The 13,780-nt window shown below is 48.9% G+C and overlaps 1 protein-coding gene across 3 annotated transcripts in view; it reads left to right on the forward strand.

Moving 5' to 3' along the window:
- OTOF (otoferlin) overlaps positions 1-13,780 on the forward strand; it is a 256,523-nt gene that overhangs the window by 272 nt on the left and 242,471 nt on the right. Inside the window, exons 1-2 of one of the 3 annotated variants that reach the window (XM_069973186.1) lie at positions 14-75; positions 4,106-4,282. The exons of 1 other annotated variant lie outside the window; for it this stretch is intronic. The gene's annotated coding sequence lies outside the window, so the exon portion shown is untranslated. Of the gene's footprint in view, positions 1-13; positions 76-4,105; positions 4,283-13,780 lie in introns of those variants that run through there. One more of the 3 variants, XM_069973185.1, reaches the window with a different exon arrangement.

The following is a 13,780-nucleotide window of genomic DNA, read 5'->3' on the forward strand; positions in this document are numbered from 1 at the left end:
AAAGTGGTGCAGTCAGGGAGGAGGAGACTCGCCTGTCATGGCGGAGAGAGGAGGTCTCCAGGGTGATGACATAATGTGTGTATCAGGCCGCCATGTACTGGCTTACTCCTCCTCACCTGTAGCCGAATATTTTAGGTTAATTGTTGGTCAGAAAAAAAAAGCGAAGAACACTGAGAAATATAAGGAGCTTGTGGTATCTGAGGTCCCAGAGCCGGGGGCCTGTGTGAGCGGGATGTGTGGAGACGGGGTGGCGGCCGTCGCTCTGGGTGACAGGCGGTGTGGCGGCCGTCGATCTGGGTGACAGGCGGTGTGGCGGCCATAGCTCTGGGTGACAGGCGGTGTGGCGGCCATAGCTCTGGGTGACAGGCGGTGTGGCGGCCATAGCTCTGGGTGACAGGCGGTGTGGCGGCCATAGCTCTGGGTGACAGGCGGTGTGGCGGCCGTCGCTCTGGGTGACAGGCGGTGTGGCGGCCGTCGCTCTGGGTGACAGGCGGTGTGGCGGCCGTCGCTCTGGGTGACAGGCGGTGTGGCGGCCGTAGCTCTGGGTGACAGGCGGTGTGGCGGCCATAGCTCTGGGTGACAGGCGGTGTGGCGGCCATAGCTCTGGGTGACAGGCGGTGTGGCGGCCATAGCTCTGGGTGACAGGCGGTGTGGCCGCCATAGCTCTGGGTGACAGGCGGTGTGGCCGCCATAGCTCTGGGTGACAGGCGGTGTGGCCGCCATAGCTCTGGGTGACAGGCGGTGTGGCCGCCATAGCTCTGGGTGACAGGCGGTGTGGCCGCCATAGCTCTGGGTGACAGGCGGTGTGGCCGCCATAGCTCTGGGTGACAGGCGGTGTGGCCGCCATAGCTCTGGGTGACAGGCGGTGTGGCCGCCATAGCTCTGGGTGACAGGCGGTGTGGCCGCCATAGCTCTGGGTGACAGGCGGTGTGGCCGCCATAGCTCTGGGTGACAGCCAGCATGGAAAACCAATAGAACCAGTTCCCTCAGACACAGTAACCGGCCATTCTGTCCCTGTAGGGCTCGGGGCGCTGAGGATGAGGGTAATTTTCATACCTTCATCCTCTGCTCCCAAAAACAGTGCTGGACAAGGTAAGAAGCTCGCCCTCATCCTCTGCACCATCTGGCGATGAGCAGGTTACATGCTTCTAACCTGCTGATTGTTTCCCCTTAAAGTGGTACTCTGGTGACAACCTTTTTCTTTCACATTAACTGGTTTCAGAAAACTACAAGGATTTGTACAGTAATACCTCAGCGATACCTCCTACAAGTCAGAGATTGTTCAGCTGAGAGTTATTGAGGTTACAGCAGCAGGGACTCCCACCATAATTATGGGAATCCCCACAGAGAGAGGGGCAGGAGTGGGGCTGTGTGAACTTGAACCCCACACCAAATTCAAACAGATCCCTAGTTCTAACAGGACAGAGCGGTGGGAGCTGCACCAGCTGCAGGGACTCCTTTCCAGGAGAGGAGTCCCTGCAGCCCTCCCCACTGCTTACCTTGCAGTGGCTGTGGGGAACAGCTCCTCCAGTCTGCCCCTTGTACCTGCTCCACCGCTTGTCTAGCAGCTGCTGCTTCTCCCCACTACGGCCCAGCTCCAGGAATCCTCCATCTCCAGGCCACCAGCATCCTTGCCCCGGCCGCTACTGCTTCTCCCCAGCTGCGGCATCGGTCTCCAGGCCCCCAGCGCCCAGATTTCAGGAGGAGGAGGGTTCCTGGAGCTGTGCTATGGTGGGGGGAAGCAGCGGACCAGGAAAGCAATGGTGGAGCAGGTGCAGTGCAGGGGGCAGACTTGAGGAGCTGTTCGCTGCTGCAGCTGCCGGGTGAGTGGTGGGGAGGGCTGCGGGGACTCCTCTCTAGGGGGCCGGAAGCCAGGAGAGGAGTCCCTGCAGCTGGTGCAGCTCTCACCTGTTTGAATTTGGTGCTGAGTTCTAACAGTCCCACTCCTGCCTCTCTCTCTCTGCGGGGAACATCAGTTTGAAGCGGTGATTCCCATCATTATGGTGGGATTCGCACTTCATTACAGGATGGCCGGCCACTTACTGCCAGTCTTTACACTCTGTGTGCCGGGCGCTCTGCACCCATGGAGGGTAAAAACCAATCGGATTGAAATTGTCCCTATGGGAAGACACAGCCCGGATCTCAAACTGCTCAGTTCTGGAACAGCCTTCCAGAACTGATTGTTCGAGAACAGAGGTATTTAAAAAAACTTCACTCTTCCAGTACTTATCAGCTGCTGTGTGTCCCGCTAATTAGATAATTGGACACAGCTGCCAAAGATGACAACTGCATCCGATACCTGATGCAACTGATCCCTGGTGTCTAGCAGCGGAGATCGCGCCCGTTATGGCGCTGATCCCGGCTCGGCACTCGATTGCTTTCAGCTGCAGGAATAACCCTAACCCCAGGGGGGCTTCTAGTATAAGTGTAAAATAAAAATAAAAAGGGTCATTAATAATAAAAAGCCCCCTCCCCTAATAAAAGTCAGAATCACCCCCCTTTTCCCAGGTTAATGTAAAATAATGTTAAATAAATAAATAAACATGTTTGGTGTCGCCGCGCGCGTAATTGCCCGAACTATTAATTAATCACATTCCTGATCTCGCAAAAAAATCCCAAAGAGCAAAATTGCACATTTTTGGTCCAGAAATCCAGAAAAAAATGTAATAAAAAGCGATCAAAAAGTCGTGTATGCGCAATCAAGGTACCGATAGAAAGTAAACATCATGGCGCAAAAACTGACACCTCACACAGCCCCATAGACCAAAGGATAAAAGCGCTATAAGCCTGGGAATGGAGCGATTTTAAGGAACATATATTTGTTAACAATGGTTTGAATTTTTTACCGGCCATCAGATACAATATAAGTTATACATGTTATATATCGTTGTAATCATAACGACTTGAGGAACATAAATAACAGGTCAGTTTTACCCCAGGGAAAATGGTGTAAAAAATACCCTCCAAATAAAAGAAATGCAGTTGTTTTTTTTTCAATTTCACCACACATTGAATTTTTTGCTGGATTCGCAGTGTACTTTATGCAAAAATTCAGCATTTCATTGCAAAGTACAATTAGTGACGCAAAAAATAAGGGCTCATGTGGGTTTCTAGGTGGAAAAATGCAAGTGCTATGGCCTTTTATGCACAAGGAGGAAAAAACGAAAACGCAAAAAAATTAAATTGGCTCGGTCCTATCTAACTACAAATCTATCTAACTTTCTGATACCAGTTGGTTTGAAAGAAAAATATTTTTGCCGGCGTACCCCTTTAAAGGGTCCCTGTCATGATGAGATTCCATTTACCGTCCACAGGTCGCCATGGAGAGACACCGCTCAGGCTGGGGCGTGGGTTTCAGCTTATTACAGAGATGACTGTGAAACTTGCTGGGCGTGGGGGGATTGTCTCAGAATTGTGGAAACTCATTCTGATAGTGACCCTTTAAAGGGGTAGTCCAGGCTTAGGAAACTATGTCCGTCTTACAGAGACAGCAGCACCCGCCCCCAGTTTGGATGTGGCCTTGCAGCTCAGTGCCATTGAAGTAAATGGAACTGAATTGTTATACTGCACACAACCTGAGACTAGGGGTGAATCATGGCCCTGTAACATGTACAATGTCCATAGTGCAGGCCGTATTACAGAACGCTATCATCATAGACAGTGATTGGAGCTGCAGTCTGGCCTGTGCTGCTCCATTCTCCTTCATTTGACCACAAAATAAATGGAGAAACAAAAAATTAAAGATGGCAGCCTTTGTGTCCAGCGTCCAGATTGAAGCAGCGGATAGCTTGAAGTGTCCAATTCAAATAAATGGGGTCCGTTTGAGCGTCCGTTTCCCTCCCGAGCTTTGGCTGCAGTATATGGGAATGTGGCCTTTTGTTATGTTTTACTCATAACACAGAATTACGTGTAAAGGAATTACACCTGGCGACCAGTAGGGGTCACTGTGGTATTGTCACACTTATCTATGGTTTCACATATAAAACGGCTTCTGGGAAAGCTGGGTGACAGTAGATATGTCTGTAAGGACGGCTCACTCATCCAGCTTTCTAAGGATCCTGAAAGGTGATGTTTTCGCTATTCCAGGTCACTGGGTTCTTCCCAGGTTTTCCATGTTGGATATTGGAGTAATCTCCACCATGATGATTCCTCTGTCAGTCAAAAGTTCAGGGGTCAATGGTCAGTCATGTGACTGGTTCTGATGGGGCTGCAGTTCTCACCATGCACCAACATGAAGAGGAGGCTCAGGACTGCAGTGAAGACTGACACAGGAGGGAGCAATGTAAGTGTATGGAAGGATAAATGTAGCTGGTGTTACATAGGACTGCAGCTCCCATCTAACTACATTATCTGTACTCAGAGATATCACTGTGTTATCTGTGGTGTTAAATAGGACTGCAGGTGACTACTACATTATCTGTACTCAGAGGGATATCACTGTGTTATCTGTGCTGTTACATAGGACTGCAGGTGAAATCTACTACATTATATGTACTCAGAGATATCACTGTGTTATCGGTGGTGTTATATAGGACTGCAGGTGACATCTACATTATCTGTACTCAGAGATATCACTGTGTTATCTGTGCTCTTACATAGGACTGCAGCTTCCATCTACTACATTATCTGTACTCAGAGATATCCCTGTTATCTGTGGTGTTACATAGGACTGCAGGTGACATCTACATTATCTGTACTCAGAGATATCACTGTTATCTGTGCTGTCACATAGGACTGCAGGTGACATCTACTACATTATCTGTACTCAGAGATATCACTGTGTTATCTGTGGTGTTACATAGGACTGCAGGTGACATCTACATTATCTGTACTCAGAGATATCACTGTTATCTGTGCTGTCACATAGGACTGCAGGTGACATCTACTACATTATCTGTACTCAGAGATATCACTGTGTTATTTGTGGTGTTACATAGGACTGCAGGTGACATCTACTACATTATCTGTACTCAGAGATATCACTGTGTTATTTGTGGTGTTACATAGGACTGCAGGTGACAGCTACTACATTATCTGTACTCAGAGATATCACTGTGTTATCTGTGCTGTTACATAGGACTGCAGGTGACATCTACTACATTATCTGTACTCAGAGATATCACTGTGTTATTTGTGGTGTTACATAGGACTGCAGGTGACAGCTACTACATTATCTGTACTCAGAGATATCACTGTGTTATCTGTGGTGTTACATAGGACTGCAGGTGACATCTACATTATCTGTACTCAGAGATATCACTGTGTTATCTGTGGTGTTACATAGGACTGCAGGTGACATCTACATTATCTGTACTCAGAGATATCACTGTGTTATCTGTGGTGTTAAATAGGACTGCAGGTGACTACTACATTATCTGTACTCAGAGATATCACTGTGTTATCGGTGGTGTTATATAGGACTGCAGGTGACATCTACATTATCTGTACTCAGAGATATCACTGTGTTATCAGGTGCTCTTACATAGGACTGCAGCTTCCATCTACTACATTATCTGTACTCAGAGATATCCATGTTATCTGTGGTGTTACATAGGACTGCAGGTGACATCTACATTATCTGTACTCAGAGATATCACTGTTATCTGTGCTGTTACATAGGACTGCAGGTGACATCTACTACATTATCTGTACTCAGAGATATCACTGTGTTATTTGTGGTGTTACATAGGACTGCAGGTGACAGCTACTACATTATCTGTACTCAGAGATATCACTGTGTTATCTGTGGTGTTACATAGGACTGCAGGTGACATCTACATTATCTGTACTCAGAGATATCACTGTGTTATCTGTGGTGTTACATAGGACTGCAGGTGACTACTACATTATCTGTACTCAGAGATATCACTGTGTTATCTGTGGTGTTACATAGGACTGCAGGTGACTATTACATTATCTGTACTCAAGAGATATCACTGTGTTATCTGTGGTGTTACATAGGACTGCAGGTGACTACTACATTATCTGTACTCAGAGATATCACTGTTATCTGTGGTGTTACATAGGACTGCAGGTGACTACTACATTATCTGTACTCAGAGATATCACTGTGTTATCTGTGGTGTTACATAGGACTGCAGGTGACATCTACTATACTATCTGTACGCAGAGATATCACTGTTATCTGTGGTGTTACATAGGACTGCAGGTGACTACTACATTATCTGTACTCAGAGATATCACTGTGTTATCTGTGGTGTTACATAGGACTGCAGGTGAGATCTACTTAATTATCTGTACACAGAGATATCACTGTTATCTGTGGTGTTACATAGGACTGCAGGTAGCATATACTACTCATATCCCAGTACCTGTAGTGATGTCTTCTGACCACTTGGTGTCACTGTTGTACAGGTTGTAATGTGGTGTCACCTGGGTGCTGTGATGCCCCGTGGTGCAGTTATCGGTGGTGTAGCAGGATACATTGTTCTGAGCGCTCGGATATAATGAATCTGGGACTATGAGCGGTGATGAGTGATGATTGTTGTGATTGGGAGGATGCAGCAGAGCCGGTTGGTTTGCAGAACATCGCAATGTAAACCTTTACCTGCAATGGCAGAGAACTAAGCAGCTGAATGCTCGCCCCTCTTCATATATCGCTGCGCTGCTGTATGGTGATTGACCTGCAGTCCTCCTTAAAGAGAACCAATCATGGGCGGAAATTAAATTTTTTTTTTCCGATAATTAGATTAAAATTGTTATTTTATTAATATTTGTAGTTTGAATTAATTACTTTTAGGGCCGCATTTTCGCATTATACCCATTTTCTTTTCCTGTCTCGCGCCGGCTCTTTTGAAAAGAGCCGGCGCGCGACAGGAAGCTCCCGGCATGCTGAGCGGCAGGAAGGGCTCCCATGAGCCTTTGCCACCGCTCTGTAAGTACACAGTGATCCCGCGCTATACAGCGCGAGATCGCTGTGTATGAATATCCTAACTGGGCCTATTAGTCTATTCCTGAAGATACAGACTGCCTGTGCAGTCTGTATCTTATGCTTTTACCTATAGCTGTATAGCGGAGCAGAGCGGAGCAGTAAGCCCGGGGGCGGCCATCTTGATGACGTCAGTGGTGCGTTCCAGCGCTGGAACGCAAGGGACGTAATCAAGATGGCGCCCGGCTTTACTGCACCGCTACAGAGGACTGGGTAAAGTATAAGATACAGACTGCACAGGCAGTCTGTATCTTCAGAAATAAACTTCATAAACATACAGACTGCCTTTGCAGTCTGTATCTTATACTTTACCTACTCCTCTGTAGCGGTGCAGTAAAGCCGGGCGCCATCTTGATTACGTCCCTTGCGTTCCAGCGTTGGAACGCACCACTGTGACGTCATCAAGATGGCCGCCCCCAGCCTTACTTCTCCGCTATGCTGGATTAGGTAAAAGCATAAGATACAGACTGCACAGGCAGTCTGTATCTTCAGGAATAGACTTAGGGACAGAGAATCTTTTATTATAGGGACAGTTAATTTCAGGTGATTGGTTCTCTTTAAAGCCCCAGCGGCTCATGGCTGAGTTCTGATAGATCTATCCCATTGACCAGACCCCCCCAATTCCATCCATATGACTACATCCCACCATTACTATCATATCTCACACGCTGTTCTGTAAATTCTCTCCACTTCTAAGGGCCCTATTACACGGAACAACAATCGTCCGAAGCAGCCCTATCCGGCCGTGTAATAAACACAACAATCAACCGATGACTACGATCATCGGCTCATCATTGATATAGGTTTGGACCTATAATTGTCGGGCGCCGACCGCTCATTGCTACGTGTAATAGCGGTGCGCGGCTGACTATTTCCAAACTACGCATTACCTATTCATGCTGCAGGGCTCCTCTTGCGGTCGTCTTCTCACTGGGTCCCATGCGCTGCCGCTCCAGAGAGGCCTGTCAGCTGAGAAAGGCCGCCCTGCAGCTGCAGCGCCTGGGACCTGGTGAGAAGAAGACCGCAAGAGGAACCCTGCAGCATGGATAGGTAGTAGAGTTTAAGCAAGGGGTGTAAGGACATCGATAACGATGTCCATGCAGCGCTTGTTAAACGATTATCCAGTAATACCCAGTAAACAAGCGCTGATCTAGCAGATTGGCGCTCGTTTACAGTCATTATCGGGCCCCCATCGGCCCGTGTAATAGGACCCTAACAGTTAGTTGTTATCCAGGATTAGTAAAACATAGCCGCTTTCCTTCAGAAATAGCACCGCTCTTGTCCTCAGGTTGTGTGTGAAATTGTAGCTCCATTCTGTTGCAGTCAATGGGGCTAAGATAAAGTACCCTACTAAACCTAAAGACAGGAGTGACACGTTTTGTAGAAGGAAGCAGCCATAGGTCAGTGCACAAAACCAGTGGATGCTGAAAAGTGGGTTTCTTCACCATAAGATGTACTGGATCAGGCCGCAAAACCCTGGAGAGCAGGCTCTAGTGTGCCATAACCCACTGGCCTATCATAGGCCTAAACCCCCAGAGCAAGACACCAATCCACTGACCACACTGTATCAGACCCTCTGGATACCAGGAAGCCGGACACTGGCCCTTTAAGTGTGTAATATTGCTGCTGATGGAGTAGAATGATGTGCAGGATTATTAGCAGACATTATAACCAGGGAAGGCATGTATGAGTGAGCGCTCCCCGGGGGAGATACGGACAGATGCTGGAAGATGAAACGCGCCGGAGGCTGTGAGGTTTATGTAAACAGCGGCAGATGAAGAGGCGAGAGCCCTGTGCGCTGATATTACCACCAAAACCTCTGACCTATGGAGCGTGCGCTCAGCGGGTTAATTCTCATCAATCCAGACTGTACTCTTATACAGAGTATAATATAGAGGAGAGGGGCCCCTGCAGTGCTCACGGTTATATTTTACATCACAGATCAGGGGGTATTACCATGCTGCCCTCCTGCTCGGCTCCATCTGCCCCGGCTCCGGATGCTTCTCTCACTAGGATCGGGTAACATGCAGGATTTTAGCCAAAACTACGAGTGGAACCAATACATGAAAAAAAAAAACGTGAATGCTAGAGATGAGCAAACCTGGAGCATGCTTGAGTCCATCCAAACCCAATCGTTCGCCATTTGATTAGCGGCGGCTGCTGAAGTTGGATAAAGCCCTAAGGCTATGTAGAAAACATGGATATAGTCATTGGCTGTATCCATGTTTTCCAGACAACCTTAGAGCTTCATCCAATTTCAGCAGCCACCGCTAATCCAATGCCGAATGATCGAGTTCGGATGGACTCCAGCATGCTCCAGGTTCGCTCATCTCTAGTGAGTACTGAAAAATACTGACTAATATACTACATGAGGAACCAGCCAAAAGTACTGCTCACATCTTCTGTACCTTCTATGTTCTACACCTGCCCTGACCTCGATCTTTTTCTGACCGTTGGTGTTCTGTACCTATCTACACTGTAGCCCTTTTCTCTGTCAAGTGACATTATATTTCTCTGCCATTGCGTGTTCTCCGCCTGCCGGGACCTCAGCCTTGTTATATGTGTGTTCTCCCCCTGTCCTGACCTCAGCCTTGTTCTATGCAGGGGCGGTCTTGGCATTTCTGGGGCCCCAAGCAAAGTTATGTCTGGGCCCCCCCTCGACACGCACTCCACAACAATAGACCGCTGTGTGCTGCCCCCAGTAGTATATACCCCTTGTGCGCAGCCGCCAGTAGTATATACCCCTTGTGTGCTTCCCCTCAGTATATAGACCCCCTGTGTGCTGTCCCAGTTGTATATAAACCCCCTGTGTGCTGCCCCCAGTCGTATATACCCTGTGTGCTGCCCCCAGTTACATATACCCCCTGTGTGCTCCCCCACTTGTATATAGCTCCCCTGTGTGCTCCCTTACTTGTATATAGCTCCCCTGTGTGTTCCCTCAGTGGTATATACCCTGTGTGCTGCCCCCAGTTACATATACCCCCTGTGTGCTCCCCCACTTGTATATAGCTCCCCTGTGTGCTCCCTTACTTGTATATAGCTCCCCTGTGTGTTCCCTCAGTGGTATATACCCTGTGTGCTGCCCCCAGTTACATATACCCCCTGTGTGCTCCCCCACTTGTATATAGCTCCCCTGTGTGCTCCCTTACTTCTATATAGCTCCCCTGTGTGCTCCCCCACTTGAATATAGACCTCCTGTGTGCTCCCCCACTTGGATATAGACCCCTGTGTGCTCCTCCAGTAGTATATAAACCCCCTGTGTGGTTCCCCCAGTAGTATATAGACCCCCTGTGTGCTCCACCAGTATTATATAGATCCCTGTGTGCTCCCCCAGTAGTATATAGACCACTGTGTGCTCCTCCAGTAGTATATAGACCCCTTGTGTGCTGCCCCAGTTATATATAGACCCCCTGTGTGCTCCCCCAGTTGTATATAGACCCCCTGTGTGCCACACCAGTAGTATATAGACCCTCTGTGTGTTCTCCCAGTAGTATATAGACCCCCTGTGTGCCCCACCAGTAGTATATAGACCTCTGTGTGTTCCTCCAGTAGTATATAGACCCCCTGTGTGTTCCCCCAGTAGTATATAGACCCCTGTGTGTTCCCCCAGTAGTATATAGACACCCTGTGTGCTACCCCAGTAGTATATAGACCCCTTGTGTGCTCCCCCAGTAGTTTATAGCCCCCCTGTGTGCTCCCCCACTTGGATATAGACCTCCTGTGTGCTCCCGCAGTTGTATATAGACCCCATTCTGCTGCCCCAAGTAGTATATAGACCCCTTGTGTGCTGACCCAAGTAGTATATAGACCCCTCTGTGAAGCCCCAGTAGTCAATAGCCCCCCTAGTTATATATAGCCCCCCCTGTGTCTTCCCCGTTATATAGCCCCACTGTGTGCTCCCCCCATTTATATAGACCCCCGCTGTGCGCTCCCCCAGTTACACAGGCCCCTGTGTGCTCCCCCTCCCATATAGTATATAACACAATAAAACAAACACTTATACTCACCTGGGTCCAGGCGTCTCCTCTTCTCTTCACTCTTGTGGCTGCAGGAAGGGTTTTCCCTGCGATCACAAGAGGCCGCACTCCCCTTGTCCTGGCGCCGATGCTCCAGTGATGTCACTGCAGCACCGAAACCACAAGGACAGAGCCTGCCCTGACCTCAGCCTTGTTCTATGAGTGTTCTCCGCCTGCCCTGACCTCAGCCTTGTTCTATGAGTGTTCTCCGCCTGCCCTGACCTCAGCCTTGTTCTATGAGTGTCCTGACCTCAGCCTTGTTCTATGAGTGTTCTCTGTTTATCCTGACCTCAGCCTTGTTCTATGAGTGTTCTCTGTTTGTCCTGACCTCAGCCTTGTTATATGCGTGTCCTGACCTCAGCCTTGTTGTATGCGTGTTCTCCTCCTGCCCTGACCTCAGCCTTGTTCTATGAGTGTTCTCCTCCTGCCCTGACCTCAGCCTTGTTCTATGAGTGTTCTCTGCCTGCCCTGAGCTCAGCCTTGTTCTATGAGTGTCCTGACCTTAGCCTTGTTCTATGAGTGTTCTCTGTTTATCCTGACCTTAGCCTTGTTGTATGCGTGTTCTCTGCCTGCCCTGACCTCAGCCTTGTTCTATGAGTGTTCTCTGTTTGTCCTGACCTCAGGCTTGTTCTATGAGTGTTCTCTGTTTGTCCTGACCTCAGGCTTGTTCTATGAGTGTTCTCTGCCTGCCCTGACCTCAGCCTTGTTCTATGCGTGTTCTCCTCCTGCCCTGACCTCAGCCTTGTTCTATGAGTGTTCTCCTCCTGCCCTGACCTCAGCCTTGTTCTATGAGTGTTCTCTGCCTGCCCTGACCTCAGCCTTGTTCTATGAGTGTTCTCTGCCTGCCCTGACCTCAGCCTTGTTCTATGAGTGTTCTCTGCCTGCCCTGACCTCAGCCTTGTTCTATGAGTGTTCTCTGCCTGCCCTGACCTCAGCCTTGTTCTATGAGTGTTCTCTGCCTGCCCTGACCTCAGCCTTGTTCTATGAGTGTCCTGACCTCAGCCTTGTTCTATGAGTGTTCTCTGCCTGCCCTGACCTCAGCCTTGTTCTATGAGTGTCCTGACCTCAGCCTTGTTCTATGAGTGTCCTGACCTCAGCCTTGTTGTATGCGTGTTCTCCTCCTGCCCTGACCTCAGCCTTGTTCTATGAGTGTTCTCCTCCTGCCCTGACCTCAGCCTTGTTCTATGAGTGTTCTCTGCCTGCCCTGACCTCAGCCTTGTTCTATGCGTGTTCTCTGTTTATCCTGACCTCAGACTTGTTCTATGAGTGTTCTCTGTTTGTCCTGACCTCAGCCTTGTTCTATGAGTGTCCTGACCTCAGCCTTGTTATATGCGTGTTCTCCGCCTGCCCTGACCTCAGCCTTGTTCTATGAGTGTTTTATATGAGTGTTCTCTGTTTGTCCTGACCTCAGCCTTGTTATATGAGTGTTCTCCGCCTGCCCTGACCTCAGCCTTGTTATATGAGTGTTTTATATGAGTGTTCTCTGTTTGCCCTGACCTCAGCCTTGTTCTATGCGTGTTCTCCTCCTGCCCTGACCTCAGCCTTGTTCTATGAGTGTTCTCTGCCTGCCCTGACCTCAGCCTTGTTCTATGAGTGTTCTCTGCCTGCCCTGACCTCAGCCTTGTTCTATGAGTATCCTGACCTCAGCCTTGTTGTATGCGTGTTCTCCTCCTGCCCTGACCTCAGCCTTGTTGTATGCGTGTTCTCCTCCTGCCCTGACCTCAGCCTTGTTCTATGAGTGTTCTCCTCCTGCCCTGACCTCAGCCTTGTTCTATGAGTGTCCTGACCTCAGCCTTGTTGTATGCGTGTTCTCCTCCTGCCCTGACCTCAGCCTTGTTGTATGCGTGTTCTCCTCCTGCCCTGACCTCAGCCTTGTTCTATGAGTGTTCTCCTCCTGCCCTGACCTCAGCCTTGTTCTATGAGTGTTCTCTGCCTGCCCTGACCTCAGCCTTGTTCTATGCGTGTTCTCTGTTTATCCTGACCTCAGCCTTGTTCTATGCGTGTTCTCTGTTTATCCTGACCTCAGCCTTGTTCTATGCGTGTTCTCTGTTTATCCTGACCTCAGACTTGTTCTATGAGTGTTCTCTGTTTGTCCTGACCTCAGCCTTGTTCTATGCGTGTTCTCCGCCTGCCCTGACCTCAGCCTTGTTCTATGAGTGTTTTATATGAGTGTTCTCTGTTTGTCCTGACCTCAGCCTTGTTATATGAGTGTTCTCTGTTTGTCCTGACCTCAGCCTTGTTATATGCGTGTTCTCTGTTTGTCCTGACCTCAGCCTTGTTCTATGAGTGTTCTCCTCCTGCCCTGACCTCAGCCTTGTTCTATGAGTGTTCTCTGTTTGTCCTGACCTCAGCCTTGTTCTATGAGTGTTCTCCTCCTGCCCTGACCTCAGCCTTGTTCTATGAGTGTTCTCTGTTTGTCCTGACCTCAGCCTTGTTATATGAGTGTTCTCTGTTTGTCCTGACCTCAGCCTTGTTATATGAGTGTTCTCTGTTTGTCCTGACCTCAGCCTTGTTATATGAGTGTTCTCTGTTTGTCCTGACCTCAGCCTTGTTATATGCGTGTTCTCTGTTTGTCCTGACCTCAGCCTTGTTATATGAGTGTTCTCCTCCTGCCCTGACCTCAGCCTTGTTCTATGAGTGTTCTCTGTTTGTCCTGACCTCAGCCTTGTTATATGCGTGTTCTCTGTTTGTCCTGACCTCAGCCTTGTTCTATGAGTGTTCTCTGCCTGCCCTGACCTCAGCCTTGTTCTATGAGTGTTCTCTGTTTGTCCTGACCTCAGCCTTGTTATATGCGTGTTCTCCGCCTGCCCTGACC

Source organism: Dendropsophus ebraccatus, chromosome 6 (assembly GCF_027789765.1).
Source record: "Dendropsophus ebraccatus isolate aDenEbr1 chromosome 6, aDenEbr1.pat, whole genome shotgun sequence".
Classification (NCBI taxonomy): Eukaryota; Metazoa; Chordata; class Amphibia; order Anura; family Hylidae; genus Dendropsophus; species Dendropsophus ebraccatus.